At 44.8% G+C, this 15,069-nt stretch overlaps 1 protein-coding gene across 1 annotated transcript in view; it reads right to left on the bottom strand.

The window, feature by feature from the left end:
- Positions 1-11,963, bottom strand: part of LOC120927000 (parathyroid hormone-like) — a 39,515-nt gene extending 27,552 nt beyond the window's left edge. Inside the window, exon 1 of the mRNA XM_040337370.1 lies at positions 11,518-11,963. The gene's annotated coding sequence lies outside the window, so the exon portion shown is untranslated. The remainder of the gene's footprint in view (positions 1-11,517) is intronic.
- Between the last annotated feature and the right edge of the window lie 3,106 nt (positions 11,964-15,069).

Raw genomic sequence — 15,069 nt, 5'->3', positions numbered from 1 at the left:
TGGCAGGAGGTGGGGGTGGTGGGGGAAGGAGGTGATGGTGGCAAGAGCTGGCAGGAGGTGGTGGATGCAGGTGGTGGTGGGGGCAGGAGGTGATGGTAGCAAGAGCCGGCAGGAGGTAATGGTGGCTGGAGGTGATGGTGGGGGCAGGAGCTGGTCGGAGATGGTGGCGGCAGGAGGTGATGGTGGCTGCAGGAGGTGATGATGGTGGCAGGAGCTGGCCAGAGGTGAATGTTTGCTGCAGGCGGTGACGGTGGCGGCAGGAGCTGGCCGGAGGTGATGGTGGCAAGAGGTGATGGTGGCAAGAGCTGACAGCTGGTGGTGGCAGGAGGTGATTGTGGCAGGACGTGGTGGTGGAGGTGATGGCAGGAGCTGGTGGGTGCAGGTGATGGGGGCAGGAGGTGATGGTAGCAGGAGCTGGTGGGGGCAGGAGGTGATGGTAGCAAAAGCTGGCAGGAGGTGATGGTGGCAGGAGCTGGTGGGGGCAGGAGGTGATGGGGAACAGAAACCAATGGACTATTATAGCGAAAATAACAGAAATATGTTTTTTTTACCTTAATATGTACCTTAAATCATATTACTATATGCACAGTGTACTTGTTTGTAGCCTAAATACTGAAAACTCAAAACTGTAATTTTGTAACTTTTGTAAAATGTCCGTAAAAATGTGCCTGTGCCAGTAAATTTTGGGTGTTGTGCCAGTAAATTTCAATCTGGTAGGTTGGCAACACTGGCACTACCCCAAAGGAGCTGCTGGTTTATATTGGCATTTTGCACGTTACCTCTAAGTTCGTTTGTCCAGGAAAGAAAGTCTGTAGTAATTGCAATGTCCACACAAGATGTAAAACATTCAACTGTTAGGTTTTATTTTTGCTGCATAAAACTTGTGAAGGAAGTAGAGAGTATAGAGAGAAGGGTATTCACCACTCTCTCCTGAGTGGGTATTTCTCACCCGGATAGACCCCTCTCACATGGCCTAGCAGCCGGAATGATGCACGGACAGTATGGAAACAGTCTCTGCCACAGACCGTCTGAAAAACAATATTGGATAGCCAAGAATCCTCTGCCACAGGATTTAAGTCCCGAACTTCCTGCCTTACAGAAAAAGAGCCTTTAAGCCGACCCGGCGGACTGTAAGACAAATTGAGTAGTGGATCCCTTTTATAACGAGGTCACCAGGCCTATCCCGAGACATCAGCTTGCCTTGCTTGGTCTCCTCCAGGGCAGGTCCTCCCCCGGTTTCCTTTGTTAAGCAGCTTCCCCCACTCGGATGGACAGCTTGGCATTCCTTCTCGAGCCATAGGCCCCAGCCGGCATAGCTGGGCCTACCCGATAGGAATACAGCCACGGACCAGACGTGGTCCCGAGGCTGAAATCACACACACACCTCGCGCCAGGAGGGCCACGAGGCGAAGGACCCCGAAAAACAGTGTCTGCCCCTTAAGTATACCCTCCCAGCATGCACAGAGAGGCACCTCTCCCACTGGGCTGCTGCCGAGAAGGGTCACTTAACACACCATGGTTCGACCGAGTTCCAACATGGGCCTGAGGTGGTAACGTCACCTACAGGCAACAAGGGAAAATTTCTATCAAGCAAAACCTAGCCAGAACAGAGGCTAATTTACACAGAATTAGTAAGGTCTGAGCCCAACTATGGGCTCAGACACCCCCTAAATTTATAGTAGCGCCCCAATAATTGGGAGCAGGGCGCTACAAGCAGAAGAGGCCCAAAGGGTGGCGCTTGAGAAATTAACTTCCTCTTTTTACACTCATAGGGCCAGATTCTCAAAGGCGTTACGCCGGGGCACCTTGATATGCGCGGCGTAAGTGTACAAATGCGCCGTCGTATCGGTGCGCCGTACCCACAGAACCAGGTACGCCAGAAATTAGTCTTGTTCCGATCGGCGCAACGTTTGTACGCCGGCGTAGCGTAGGCGCACATTTACGCCGAGAACGCCCAGCGCTCCCATTGATTTCCTAATCAAATATGCAAATGAGGGATATACGGAGATTCCCGAACGTACGACCGCCCGACGCAGGCTACGAGCGGTGCGCGTAAGCTGTTCGTCCGGTGTAAACTTGCCCCTCATAAAAGCAGGGGCAACTTTGCACCAGACGTGTGCAGGTCAGCTGGAGAGCAGCTTTAGCAGCACCCTTACGGACAAGCTGGGCAACCACACTTGCAGGACAAGACTTCTGTATGCCAACATGCCAGGGGCAGGCATGGTCATAGCACAACTAGTGTGCGCCCAGGCGCTTAAAAGGAGAAGGAGAAGGGCACGGCAGCGTTTTTACCGAACGCCATTAGACGTCTTGGCCATCGGGGAAGCAGAGGTGTATCGCCTCTTCAGATTCAACACTCAAGCCATCCAGGAAATAACCACAATCCTGCAGGATGACCTCACCAGCCCAACACACCGCTCACATGCAGTGCAGCCTCTGTTCAAGGTCATGGCAACACTCCATTTCCTGGCCACTGGATCTTTTCAGCGCACAAGTGGAGGTGTGGCTGGGATGTCACAAACCAGCATGAGCAGGTGTGTGCACCAGGTTGTCCCCGCAATCCTGAGACGCATGTCCAACCAAATCATCAGACCCACCCAGGAGCATCAGCGGAATAAGGCAAGGGCAGATTTTGTCAGAATTGCAGGATTCCCACGCACCATTGGGGCCATTGATTGCACCCATGTGGCACTACGGCCCCCCCGTGACCAAGAGCACATATTCCGCATTTGGAAGCACTGGCATTCCATCAATGTCCAGGTGATAGTCGATGCCCATGGCCTCATATGGCACGTCCGTGCCAAACACCCCGGATCCTGTCATGACAGCTATATATACCGCCAAAGCGAGATTCCAATGGAGTTTGAACAGAACGTGTATGGGGACAGCTGGCTGGTTGGTGAGTGACTTGGGTGTCAGGTATGACTGTCCCCCCCCATGATGCAGACATCACGAGGGGCACATGCACGACTAACATCCTCCTGTCTTTTCCCTTACAGGTGACTCTGCATATGCACTGGGACCCCATCTAATGACCCCATTCCGGAACCCCCAAACCCCAGGAGAGGAAAACTACAATGCTGCGCAAATACGCACCCGTGCAGTGGTGGAACAAACCTTTGGCCTCCTGAAGTCCCGTTTCCGATGCCTGGATAAGTCTGGAGGTACCCTGTTGTATTCCCCAGACTTTGTGTGCCAGATCATCAGGGCATGTTGCATTCTGCACAACTTCGCTGTGAGAAGGGGCCTGCAGATTGAGCTACGTGATGACCTGACCCCCCAACCCGACAATCCACCCCTGCCTGAGGGTACCCCATCTGCTGAGGGATCAGCAATCAGGAGATGCCTCGTTGAACGTCTCTTTGAACGATAAACACACACATTAAACATGGCACAATGTGAATGCACGCGTGCACACCACTGTGGTCCCTAGCACACACCCCCCACATGCACATCAAATTGGATTAGACCCAATTAAACCACATGGTTTTAGGGAGCAGTAACGCCACGCCAAGGCTCCAATTATGTCACTGTACATTCATACACCTTTCACACGGCAGAGGGTGACACCCCTTTGCTGGCAGGAGTGTCACCCCCCCCATTCACACACCAGTCACACTATTCTGCACGCCTCACCGTGTGCATTTGTCAACAATAAATAAAAATCTCTTTACCAGAGCAATACTTAGAAAAATAAATAAAAATCTATTTACCAGAGCAATAATTAGAAAAATAAATATAAATCTCTTTACCAGAGCAATAATAATAATGAAAAAAAAACTAATTGGTCTGCCTTCGGCCACGGCCCCGGCCCCGGCTCCTCAACTGCCTGGTTGAGGGGGGGGGGGTTTGCATCAGGCAGAGGAGCATCCACCGGGGCTGGAGGCCTGCCCTCTAATGCCACCGCTATCTTTCTCTGGAGGTTATTGGTCTTGGTTTGAACACCAACAATGGCAGCTGTGTGGCCCTGGACGGAATCATTTAGGGTCTGCAACTCTTTCCCCAGGCTTGCTGTGGTGTTTTCTAGATCCCGCAAACAGGTGATAATTGCAGTGGTGTTGCCTGCAATGTCCTGAATCACATCGGTGACATGTCCCCTCTCCCCAAGGCTGTCAGCCACTCGAGTGATGTCCTGGGCCATCGCACCCATAAGGCGGGTCTGGTTTTCCTGCGCAATGGTCAGGGTCACAGGCAGGAACTCGGGTACCCCCCTGGTTCTCCGCGTTGCCCTCCTTGGTCCACGAGAGGCTTCAGGCCTGTCATAGGGGAAGTGATTAGATGGAGGGGGTGGGTTGGGGATGGAGATAGAGGGAGTGGCTGGGTTGGAGATGGAGTCCGAGGATATGGAGGATCGTGGGCTTGAGGTCCGGGATGGACCAGCCAAGCTCCCCAAATCCTCCATGAAAAGGGACAGTGACACCTCCTCCCCCAAATGCTCCGCATCCTGCAGAACCTCCTCAATGGAGGCGTGGCCACCACTCTCCTCCACCAATGCCGCTTGCCTTCCCTGGGGGTCAAGGGCATCTTCATCAGAAGAAGAGGGTGTGGGACGGGCAGGGACATCAGCATCAGGGGATGGTGTGGGACGGGCAGGGACATCAGCATCAGGGGATGGTGTGGGACGGGCAGGGGCATCATCATCAGGGGATGGTGTGGGACGGGCAGGGGCACGAGACGGGCCAGCTACATCCTGGACACCTGTGGATGACACAAAACATTCACATGTTGGTGGACCCACAAACTTGTCACATATTCCCTTCCTCCCTCACATGCTACACACCAGATAGTAGAAATAAACACACTTACCTGTCCTCAAGGGCGGATGAACAGAATCATAGCCCGGCACACCCTCAACTTGCACCCTGGTAAGGCACCGGGCAACTACCTCCTCATCTGGTGTCAGACGGACCCTTGAGGCAGGTCCCCCCACCAGTGCCCCTGGCATGCCTCGCCATGAGGGCCATCTTGTCCTTGACCCTCCGCCTTAGATCATTAATCTTTTTGGCTATGTCTTTGGGCATCCTTGCCTCATTGCCCACAGCATTCACTTGATCCGTTATCCTCTGCAGGATCTCATCCCTTCTCCCCTTGCTTGTCGTTTTACTCCTGGACCCATGGAGGCGGTCATAGTGCCTCTCCATGCCTGCGAGAATTATGGCCCTCTCATCATGAGCGAAATTCTTTTTCCTGCTCCTTGTACGCTCAGCAGACATGTCAAAGCACTGCAAAAGTAAGCTCACCACCAAGACTAAACTAACAGGTGTACTTTTGCACACGATGGGCGCATGTCTGGGCGTATTTATGCACTTGGTCGGAGCAACTCACAATCGCGTTGTGCGCATGCGCATAGGGGCGGGGGACACCCGGTCACGTGACGGCGCATGCGCCGTCCGTTCAGACCATCATTTGCATAAGGTCACGGTTCATTTAAATGTATCACGCCCACTTCCTTCCTACTTTCACTTACGCCCACTTACGCCCACGAATTTGCACTACGCCGGCGCAAATTTGAACGCCTGTGCTTCGGGAATACGGCGCTTACCTCTCTATATATAAAATCTATTATTATTAAAGAAGATCAGATCCAAGACTGTCCCCACAACCTGTCCACTAAATACTGCATTATGGCGGGAAGAAAAAACATTGAAAGAGTATCATCACTGGGCCTCACAGAGGAATCTTGGGGAAAACTCAGGACCTTAATTCTCAGGGGAGTATGCTACTGCACTGTACAATATCATGCTCCAGCAGTATTTGGGTCGTAGTTTTTCCAGAATTGTGCAAGAAGACCCACTGATGTTACCTTGTCTCGGCAAGCCCATTAAAAGCATGGGAGTAAGGTAAGTATTTTTCTTTCTCATCCACTGAGGGACACAGGAATTCTTAGACTGTTGGGGTTATACTGACACCTATAGGAGAAATGGACACTGGCAACAACAAAGCCATGGGTCAGCACAAGATAACCCAGTCCACAGCCATCATTCCTCAGCTTTTTTCTAGTGTTTTCAGCTAAGTGGACATATTTTCTTCATCTACCGTTCTCTATTCACTTAGCACAAAAATATTCCATCAACAGTTGCTTTAAGAGCCAAGCTGGATTATTTAAATCCTTGAAATCTCTCCAGTCAGCTGATTACTGGTAGATTCTTTAGGTGCCAATTGCCCAGGATTTTCCAGAGGAGTCCCACAACTTGGCACTCTGTCGAACCAATGACGTGTCTTTGGCCATGTTCCAGGACCCCCCTGCAGCGCACACACTGGTGGCACCACAGGGACAAAGCTAACCTTTCCCTTGGACCTCCATGTACAATCAGAGTGTCATACCCTGATCGCACATGGAGCTTCCAGGGAAAAATATTTGTTCCTTTGCTTGTCTCTCATAACTATACCCTGACCTATGATGTTCACATCCATTGTTGCTTAGAGCATCATCAAGGAAGGGAGACTGGAGGCAATCCCGCACATGGCAATCTCCTGCAGGCAGGGAGAAATGAAGATCTGTCCTCCAGACTTTATAGCAACAAAATGTGAAATGTGTAAGTGAGGCCCCGTACTCACGACCAAACATGTCTGCTGAAACTGGTCCGCAGGCCAGTTTCAGCAGACATGTTTGGTCGTGTGTGGGCGCGAGCGGGCCGAATTCCAGCAAACATTTGCCCGCCGGGCCTTTTCCCAGCGGACAAATATTCCTGGACTTGTTTTAAAACAGTCCGCTGGAATCCTGCCCGCTCGGACATGTACGGTCGTCAGTACAGACCTACCGTACATGTCCAGGCGCCCGCCGTCCCTCGCATGCGTCGAATGACTTCGACGAATGCGTGGAAGCATTTTAAAGGCGGGCCGCCCACGTCGCTGCGTCATTGTCGCGGCGACACCGCGTCATCGACGCGGCGACACCGCGGACACGCCCCGCGTATTGTTTACGCGCGGACTTCTGTACGATGGTGTGTACAACCATCGTACAGAAGCCCTCTGGCAGACATGTATGGTGAAAACAGTCCGACGGACCGCTTTCACCATACATGTTTGGTCGTGAGTACCCGGCCTGAGGGTCAATAAAAGCACAGTGCCTTATAAACTTGGTACATTGGTCATACATCACTACTGAGCATGGACATTGAACTAATGCCTAGTTTCACTTGCACATTATCAGAAGATCACAAATGTACACATTTGTTTGGCCCTAGAATCGGAGAAGTCCAGCATTCCCATCTTTTGAAATATTCTTATGATAGATGACAGCTTATCAGGCTGAGGGACAGGCCTTAGATCCCTGTCTGTGCAAGGGAATTGATGATTTCGGGAGTATTCACTCCTGATCAACATTGTAGTACTTTGGGTAATTCAGCTGTCTCTGCAGCATTGGGGCTATCCAGCTGGAAGGTCATCTGATCTAAATTTAGCCAGACAACAAAATGGAAGTGTCATATGCCATCCATCAGGGGGGGAACTAGAAATTTCACTGTGGCAATATAGGTAGAATGGCCTCCAGGTTTAACACAAAATAGATGGGTATGTTTCGGGTACAGGGATCATTTAGGAGATGTTCAAGTGGTTCCATAGGATCAGCACACCCAGTTCTTTGACTTTTCTTTTTTGTAACTTCTTCCTTATCAAGATGGAGACCAACGCAGTGATCTTCATTGCTCCGGTCTGGTTCAGATACATGTTGTATACCGACCTGGTAAGACTCTTGGTGATTGCTATATGGGCTCTAGTACATTGTCCGGAGGCCTGATTTACCATCTTTCTTCAGGGTAGTTCGCCTAACCGGTCACTGACTGTTAAAGCTTAGGTTTTTATATCGATGGTAATCTCTGAATCCGTGATTCCTACAATGCTTTAGGTTAGGAAGGCTACTAGGCCTTTCATTGGAAGGGGGAAAGCATATATTAGTTGGGCCTGGACTTTTTTGGTTTAGCTTTTAATACTATCTAGAGTAAAGTTTCTGTTTTTGTTTTCAGGGGAACCTCATTTGTACAGGGGAACCTCATGTAGCTCCCCCCATCTGTTCCCATATGACTCCATAGGATTTGAATCTGGTTCTCTTTTTGCTTCAATAAGCAATAAGGAGTAAGCAGTAAGGAGTAAGTTTAGGGGATAATAACATTTTTGAGTTGGTTATTTTTGCGCCAAAATATCAAGTGTGGCAAAAAGCATCTCTGCCAATTAAATAATGGCAATAAAGATATAATGAAACACTATATATTGCAAAAAGTTGAAAAAAATGCCAGTTTTTAGAAGCTTAAAATCAATAGTATCGTACATTCTAGGGGATTTACCAAAACGGGGACAAGCAGAATCTGGTCCAGCTGTGCATGCTAACCAATCAGCCTCTAACTTCAAATTTTTCAATTAAGCTTTGACAATAAAACCTAGAACTGATTGGTGTCTATGCATAGCTGTACCAGAATCTGTGTGCTCCATTTTCCGTAAATGTCCCCCTATGTTTTTTGCTGCATTTGCAGTAACATATTTGTGCTGTTTTTTTTATTAATTTTTTTGGTTTAAATGTATTTTTAATACAAATAAATCAGTTTCTTTAAAAAATGTTACATGAATGCATGGTGCCGCTGGAACAAACTACAATTTCCAACATAAAATGAGAATTGTAGCAGTCACTTAACTCTATTGTGGGTGGGATTATGGGTGTGAATAAGTATGACAGACCAGATTCTTTTGGCCTATTAATCCTCTACCATTATGTCATGGTGGGCAGGACAAAGCAGGAATGTGATATGCCCAGGACCTCCAGCCAGCCGTGATGTAATTAAGTTGCTGCTGGTAAGAAAATAAGTAAGTAGGGATGTCAGGAATATTGTGCCAGTCATCAGACTCGTGCACAAATGCATAAGCATACATGTTTCTGTGCCTAATTATCACACGTGCATCACAGATTGTGCAGCAGCATGCATGCATGTCTACCATAGACGTTGGTGCCAAGCAAGCTGTTAAAACCTTTAAAAGTTCTTTCATAGGCCAATTGCTGAATGGTCTTTGTCTGTATACCTCTGATTCCTGATTCTGAACTTGTGCCAGACTTTGTTTCTGACCCTTCTTTCACCTTGCCTACATTTTGATATCCTCTGTCTGCTTATGATTGCTGTTGGCTTCAATTATGCACCTCAGCCTGACCACAATTCTGTCTATTAACTTGGTACTACACTGCCTGCACATTGCCAACTTCTGCTTGTTCGTGACATTGTTTCTGCCTACAATTTTGTGTTTTACAGTACATCTGCTACCAACTTTGACCTGTGACCTGACTTACCTTAAATTTGAACTTAGTGTTCCTCTGTGCAATACCAGCTGTATTGCAGCACTTCAAGTTCCATTTACCAGTTCTGGCACTTGTGCCCTCCCATCACCCTTGCAGGCTCTTTCTTACCTCCTACCACCTCATCTTATTTGGCTCTACATACAGGTACTTGGCAGGGGATGCTATGCAACCAGTGGCCTATGGAAGGAGCGGGCACAACATTCACTGGTCTTGCAGACAAAAAAAATGGAACACTGAGCCCTTATTACGCAGTTGCTTCAGCATTATATTATAAAAGAAGACCATATTTGTTGAAGGTATTTGTTGCAGCTAAAGCTGCCTTAAATGTTCTGGCCATAGTTTAACTTGCTATGTGCAGTAAAGGGAAAAATTAGGATGACAGCTGTGCAGCTCTTAACCAAAAGGTAAAAATGTAATATGTTGCAGATTACCTGTCCTTAGATGAGGTGGCAACATTTATTTTCCTTTTCCTTTTTTTTTTTTTTTTTAGGATATTTTTTTTTTTTAGGATTTTTTCACTCGGTAATTTTGTGAGAAACATACCTCCTTTCTCTGGGTGACAAGAACGCTGTATTTCTGGCAAGTTCAACAAATATTTTCTGTATGTGCTTAAAGTATTATTTTCCTTGAAACATTAAGACAGTTATAGACACTAAGGACTGATAGGCTGTAGTATATTACATTTGTTTTCTTGGGTTGAGATATACTTTAAAAATAGGGTACCAATGGCAGTCTCCATTATTTGATCCTGACATGTTTAGGTATAGATTTGTGTAAACGTGCATGACTGTATACCTACAAAAATGAATGCTGTAGTAAAACCTACCTGTGCCTAACAATTCATATATTCAGTGCAGGACTCCAGGAAAATGGTTGTATTAACCATTTTCCTGGAGTCCTGCACTGAATATATGAATTGTTAGGCACAGGTAGGTTTTACTACAGCATTCATTTTTGTAGGTATACAGTCATTCACGTTTACGCAAATCTATAGCTGAAATAAACACATATTTACAGTTTTAGCTGCCAAAGAGTTTGTAATGCTGTAAAGCATAAAGGTGATCCAGAAAGCTGTTTAAGGTAGTGGTAAGTGATCATTTCTGTTTGTGGAGTGGGATAGAGTTGTGTTAATTATAAGACAGGTTGAAGAAAATGTCAAATCCTTTGGCAAATAAAACCACAAAATGTAAAGCTCAACAATATATTTCTGTGTGCCTGGAGTTCCTCTTTAACAGCATAAGCTTTCCCATTGCTCCTACAACAGTTTCTTCTGACATATGTTCCAAGTATTTTAGAACATTATCATGTTGTGTTTTTATTCTATCTGCAGATTTTGTAAGGGACATCCACATCAAACAACAGGAAAAAAATCCCCACTTGGAATTTCCATTTTTTTAAAAAATATCTCTCTATCCTATTCCATTGTGTTACTGAAACGCTTCACGAAAGTGTTGAACATTGTTCAACTTGAGATAATTGTTAAAGACTTTTAAAACTTAATATAATTTGCGATAACAGTAAAAATTATCCTAAAATAATTCATACACAGATAATACACATGCATAAACTGATTCTAAGGGAAAGTACATACAGTTGTATAGCAAAACATAAACAGTAGTAATGAGAAAAAGCGAAGATCCCTCCTCCATCATGATCATCCTTAATATTCAATATTAAGACAGTATACATTTTTATTTATTTTTATTTCTTTCTCCTATTTGTTTTAACAATTGTTAATTAAAAACATGCATCTGCATTTTGGAAAATAGCTAAAGATGGTTGCTTTTAAAATATAAATAATTGTACCTTTGTAATTGTTACTATACTAATGGTTACTGTTCTGTTTCCTAAAATGTATACTAATTGATATTACAATTTTATATGTGTGTATATGTATTTTCAAACACATTTTTCACTATAAGTTCAAGTAGATAACGTTAGAATCATAATTTCATGAGGTTCTATTTGATGTATATTTCCATTCTATGACTATATTATTCTGTAGGGTTCCCTATGACTGTCTGCTGTCTCATTGGACCATCAATATGGCAGGTATGTGGACTGTAAATCAATGCCCTAATATTTGTAACAATCCCCATGTCTTCTCTCCAAACTGCCTTTGTCGATGCATAATGTATTATTGATTTTTGTGTATACAGCACAATACTTGTATCATGTTTTTGTTTTATCAACTTTTGCTAAGCAGACATTGCATAAATAAAAAAGCCAGTACTTACAATAAAGTGGGGTACCAGAGTCTTGTGAGTAAAGATTTAGGAACCGCTTCGCAGACAGAGAGATAATCCTCTGGCCAGTTAGTGAATGTGGAATTCTTTGCAGACCCTTATATACACTCGCAAGCCATTCAAACAATAGAACAGCTATTATGACTAAGACACTTCATTCATTCACTAGAACCAGTTGCTAGTTAATTTCCAGATTAAATGCCGATTCTCAGGAGTGTCATCATCTCTGTCGTTTCCATGAAATGATAAGCTAAGATGATAAAGAGAAGACTAAATATATTGAACTGTGTATTCACAAACTTGCATACATTTTATATCTCTGTAATTCTGATGGTAGGGCGATGAATTTCGATATTTAATCATGACTAATCAAACGATAGCTGGAGTCTGATTGCTATTATTACTCTGCATATTTTTTTTAAATGATCGCTAATGTGGTACACTGCTAAACATTTGTTGTGCCAAGTAGATACACAGTGAACAAGTCAGTCAGTCATGTAAAAATGTGCAGTAGTTTTCTTGTTAAAAATAAAATGGCCAGTAGTACTGTAGCTGAAACATGAATAAGTATGAAATGACAAACTAAATGAACATGGATGAATTTGTAAAATTGTATGCTTGGAGGGGCTGAAGAAAACGCTGATTTGCTAAATACAGTGGGGATTTTTTATAGGTGTATTTTAAATGATGGAGACAGAAAATCAACCAAATATCCAGAAAAAACACAAGGCTACAATGGGCTACAAGACCATCAGCAAGAAGCTTGGTGAGCAGGAGACAACTGTTGAAGCGATTATTTGCAAATAGAAGAAATGCAAAAAAACATCAATCGCCCTTGGTCTGGAGCTCCATGCAAGATTTTGCCCCATGGGGTAAGATTGATCATAACAAAAGTTAGGGATCAGACCAGAACTCCACGGGAGGAACTTGTGAATGATCTCAAGGCAGTGGGGACCACAGTGACCAAACAAGCCATCGGTAACACAATACACCATCAAGGATTGAAATCCTGCAGCTCCCTCAAGAAGGCACATGTACAGGCCCGTCTGAAATGTTATAAATTGAGTTGCAGTTCAGTGAGTAAAATAAGTATTGGATCCCCAAGCAAAACATGACTTAGTACTTGGTGGCAAGCACAGAGGTAAGACGTTTCTTATAGTTGGTGACCAGGTTTGCATACATCTCAGGAGGGATTTTGGTCCACTCTTTACAGATCTTCTCTAAATCCTTATGGTTTCTTGGCTGTTGCTTGGCAACTTGAAGTTTCAACTCCCTCCATTAAATGTTTATAGGATTAATGTCTAGAGACTAGTTAGGCCACTCCATGACCTTAATGTGCTTCTTCAGCCACTCCTTTGTTGCCTTGGCGGAATGTTTTGGGTCATTGTCATGCTAGAAGATCTATCCACGACCCATCTTCAGTGTCCTGCCTGAGGGAAGAAGATTCTCATCCAAGATTTTACAATACATCGCCCCGTCCATTGACCCCTCAATGTGGCAAAGTCGGCTGTACCGTTAGCAGAGAAACAGCCCCAAAGCATAATGTTTCCACCTCTGTGCCTGACTGTAGAGATGGTGTTCTTAAGGCCATAGTCTGCATTTTTCTTTCTCCAAACACGGTGAGTAGAGGTAATGCCAAAAAGCTCAATTTTGGTCTCATCTGACCACAGTAATTTCCCCCAATCCTTCTCTGAATCATTTAGAATAGATGATCACACAGAACAGAAATGGGAATTCTTCAAAAAGACTGTTTGTGAACTCACTGCAAAGTATATTCCCATGGGCAATAATTTTTAAAGGCTAAAAATAAAACCTATGTGGCTCACGGTCAAAGTTAAAAAAGCTATAAACAATAAGAAAATAGCTTTTAAAAAATATAAAAATGAAGGAACACTAGTGTCGTTTAAATGTTACAAAGAATATAACAGGATATGTAAAAAGGAAATCAAGGATGCAAAAATTCAAAATGAACGACAGATTGCAAAAGATAGTAGGACAAACCCCAAAAAATTCTTTAACCACTTCCAGACCTGCGCACGACGATGTACGTCCATTTTTTAAAGATTGATATCTCTGTAACGGCAGCAGCTGCTGCCACAACCAAGGTATCAATCTTTAGTATGCGCGGTCTGGTAAACGATAACGGCGGTCTCCGCGGCGGATTTGCCGCAAGATCGCCGTTATCGGTGGTGGGAGAGGGGCCCCCCCCTCCCGCCGCTCTCCCGCGCCCTCCGCCGCTTACCGGAGCCGTCGGTAGCGGCGGAGGCGATCGGGACCGTTCGGCAGCTGAGCGGGGACGAGACTGAAGGAAAAATCTCCTTCGCCCGTCCCTATAGCTCTGCTGGGCGGAAGTGACGTCAAAACGTCAGTCCCGCCCAGCCTCTTAAAGAGACAATTTTTTTTTTTGTCATTTGAAAAAATGACATTTCCAATTTTTTTTTTCTTTTTTTGCATTTAAGCCCAAATATGAGATCTGAGGTCTTTTTGACCCCAGATCTCATATTTAAGAGGACCTGTCATGCTTGTTTCTATTACAAGGGATGTTTACATTCCTTATAATAGGAATAAAAGTGATAAAAAAAATTTTTTCAGTGTAAAAAGTAATAAAATAAATAAAAATAAATAAGAAAACAAAAAAAAAATGTTTTTAAAGCGCCCCGTCCCGACGAGCTCGCGTGCAGAAGCGAACGCATACGCGAGTAGCGCCCGCATATGAAAACGGTGTTCAAATCACACAAGTGAGGTATCGCCGCGATCGTTAGAGTGAGAGCAATAATTATAGCCCTAGGCCTACTCTGTAGCTCAAAAAATGCAACCTCTAGAATTTTTTAAACATCGCCTATCGAGATTTTTAAGGGTAAAAGTTTGACGCCATGCCACGAGCGGGCGCAATTTTTAAGAGTGACATGTTGGGTATCATTTTACTCGGCGTAACATTATCTTTCACAATATATAAAAAAATTGGGCCAAATTTATTGTTGTCTTATTTTTTAATTCAAAAAAGTGATTTTTTTCCAAAAAAAGTGCGCTTGTAAGACCGCTGCGCAAATACGGTGTGACAAAAAGTATTGCAATGACCACTATTTTATTCTCTAGGGTGTTAGAAAAAATATATATAATGTTTGGGGGTTTTAAGTAATTTTCTAGCAGAAAAAACAGTTTTAGTCTTGCAAACACCAAATCTGAAAAACACCTAAGGTCTGGTGGTTAAGTATATTAATAGTAAAAAGGTGAAGTCTGAACATGTAGGCCCCTTACAAAATAATCTAGAGTGGGTGACTGAGGACAAAGAGAAGGAAAATGTATTAAATGCTTTCTTCAGCTCTGTGTATACAATGGAGCATGAGGGAGCTCATGTCCACAATGGGGGTGGGAGTGACACAGCCCCAAATCCACAATGGCTCAAAAGTGATATGGTCCAGAAATATTTAGACAGAATAAAGGTGGATAAAGCACCTGGACCAGATGGCATCCACCCACGGATCCTAAAAGAATTGAGCTCTGTCATTTCATTCCACTGTATCTAATATTTAGGGACTCATT

Source organism: Rana temporaria, chromosome 2 (assembly GCF_905171775.1).
Source record: "Rana temporaria chromosome 2, aRanTem1.1, whole genome shotgun sequence".
NCBI lineage: Eukaryota > Metazoa > Chordata > Amphibia > Anura > Ranidae > Rana > Rana temporaria.
This window is presented reverse-complemented; position numbering and strand designations above follow the sequence as displayed.